The sequence below is a fragment of the Eschscholzia californica genome, unplaced genomic scaffold (genome assembly GCF_041429995.1).
Source record: "Eschscholzia californica isolate CP2 unplaced genomic scaffold, dmEscCali1.0.p SCAF_5, whole genome shotgun sequence".
Lineage (NCBI taxonomy): Eukaryota > Viridiplantae > Streptophyta > Magnoliopsida > Ranunculales > Papaveraceae > Eschscholzia > Eschscholzia californica.
Window position 1 is genome coordinate 47,229,405 of NW_028238472.1, and position 2,446 is coordinate 47,231,850.

The 2,446-nt window shown below is 32.1% G+C and overlaps 1 long non-coding RNA gene across 1 annotated transcript; it reads left to right on the forward strand.

The window, feature by feature from the left end:
* The first annotated feature begins 1,224 nt into the window (after window positions 1-1,224).
* LOC147539880 (uncharacterized) lies at window positions 1,225-2,057 on the forward strand. The gene is made up of 2 exons (XR_015225836.1): window positions 1,225-1,678; window positions 1,839-2,057. It is a non-coding gene; the product is annotated as an uncharacterized LOC147539880 (long non-coding RNA).
* The last annotated feature ends 389 nt before the right edge of the window (window positions 2,058-2,446 follow it).

Here is a 2,446-nt window from a genome sequence, read left to right on the forward strand (position 1 = left end):
TTATTACGGTATAAATAATGTCGTTGGGCTTTAGGTCATAGTTTAGTTGGGCCATAGGTCCGGTCTTGTAAGAGTTTGAATGGGCGGCTATCGAACTTATCACATCTTTGATGTATCCATGCCAAATGTAATGACTATCGTTGATCGTAGTCAATTTCCAAAAAAAAGAAATACTTAACCAACAAATGCAATGATTATTTATGAATATAGAAAATAATACATTACGAGAACTGAAAATTTATAACTCTTCGTCTAATGAGATTATTATTTATTGATGATTTGTGTTTGACGACTTGACGTCCATCTAAATAAATTAAATCCATCGATTTGAAGGAGATTTTACTAACACCTATGGTAGTTTTGTTGCCATATATTTCTTTTTTTTTTCTTCTAAAAACAATAAGATTTAAATCATTTCTCTTTAATATGTTAGATAATAGTAATTGACCATCTTCATCAAAAAAAAAAAAAAAAAGTAATTGACCAAAGTGAGCTTCACGCTTTTTTCATTTGTCTTTTTCTTATTAAGTATTTTTCATTTTTATGGTAGTAACTAAATCATAAAGAGAAAGATTCTAGAAACTCCAAAATAACCCTAGCAAAATTATAGTTGTGCCCACTTTCTCTGCAACCATTCACCAAATTGTTGATCAATAAGAAGACGGGCACTGGGGTAAACAAGTTAACTACTTGGAGCATAGTATAAACTTCGGTTTTCTTATTTTACCCCCTTAACAATAATTGGTTATTGAGTATACCTCCTCCGAATAATTGGTAATCGACTTTGCCCCTTTAATTTACTTTATTTAGTGAAATACTAAGGTCGTACTTAACGTAAAGAAATTAAAATCATAAATTAAATAATCTACCGAATAAATCTTTACGAATCAGGATTAAACTCAACACTAGAGTAAAGTATTACAATTATTAAAATCACATTGTCTCGTCATTTTTCTTTGCAGTCATATTCTCAAAAATAATAAATAAGAGGGGTAAACTCAAATACCACTTATTGGGGGTATAACACATAATTACCCATTAATATTAGGGTGGTAAAGTTAAAAAAGTGGACAAATTTAGTTACCCTTTTGAGATTGAAGGATGAGTTTAATAAGTCCAAAACTGCATGGGTCAGATTTTTTCATAGGTGGAGTAAAAGTTTAATGCCCTAATATTCTTATTGGGATTGGTGTTTAAAATCTTCTCAATTCTTCTATATATACTCTTCTAAACCCTCACTCTCACTCCCTCTCTCTCTCTCTCTCTCATCTTTTAGGGTTTACATAAAGATCCAATATGGATCTATAGATTTCTCTTTATAATTCTTCATGATTCTCACTCTAGGTTTTCAAAAGATGAGTAGAGATCTACTATCCCACAGTAACAACCTCTCTCTCTCTCTATGTATCATCACATACTACTTTCTCTCCCATCAGACTTTGTTTCTCTCTCTAGGGTTAGATACTTTGTGTGTGGGTATGGGTGCTGTCTAAAGATGATATAAGTCCCTCTTTGTACTCTTCCACAGCTTTCTTGAACTGCATGGAAAATTAAAACCTTGAAAGAGAACGGGTGTAATTTAGATTTTGCAGTTCAATAAAGCTGTGGGAAAATACAGGTAGAGCCTGAAATAATTTCAAAATTGGATTTCTTCTTCATGTTGTTCTTGATAGTAAAGGTAAAGGGTTGATATACAAAGATATTATTTTTTCGATCTGATCGGTTAATTACTGTTATTTTTGTTTTTAGATACAGTAAGATTCGAACCCTAGTCTCCCCTCCTAGAGACACATACTTTTTGTTTGAATTAATCTTCATTTCTATGTTTTTTAATGCAGATGATATTTTGATCTACCCAAGATTCAGAGAGACCCTGCAATTTCATGTTCATAGTTTGTCAAAATCAAATCAGAGGTTTAAGAGAAAGAGAGAGAGATGTTATATATTTGTGTTTAAATGAAATTTGGTGTTCTTAATTTTACAATGGCAGATCTAGTATTTTTGTGATGGAATTTTTCATGGTTGAAAGAAGTTAATCAATTATGGTTGTTGCAATATGTTAATCAATTTCTTTCTTTAGATCTCTCTTTCTTGTATATTAATGAGAGAAATAGTTAGATAACCCTAGCTATTCATTTCTACCACCAATACTTCTAATTAAACAATGACCACACAAATAACATGGACTTTGTTTAGAAACCATTGCACATGAAGATTAGGTCCTATGGATATTACATGACCTTACATTTTAATCACATAATGTAAAGCATTTTAGAGCTTAACCCCACATTGTTCCGTGTAGAGAGGGAGACAAATGTTATGGAACAAGAAAAACCAGACAGACTCAGGACAACAAGCTTACGTGGCTTGCCATGATTTGTGCTTCTGGTGATTCTGATTCATTGATCCACAAATCATGGCAAACCACGTAAGATTTCTGCCCAGA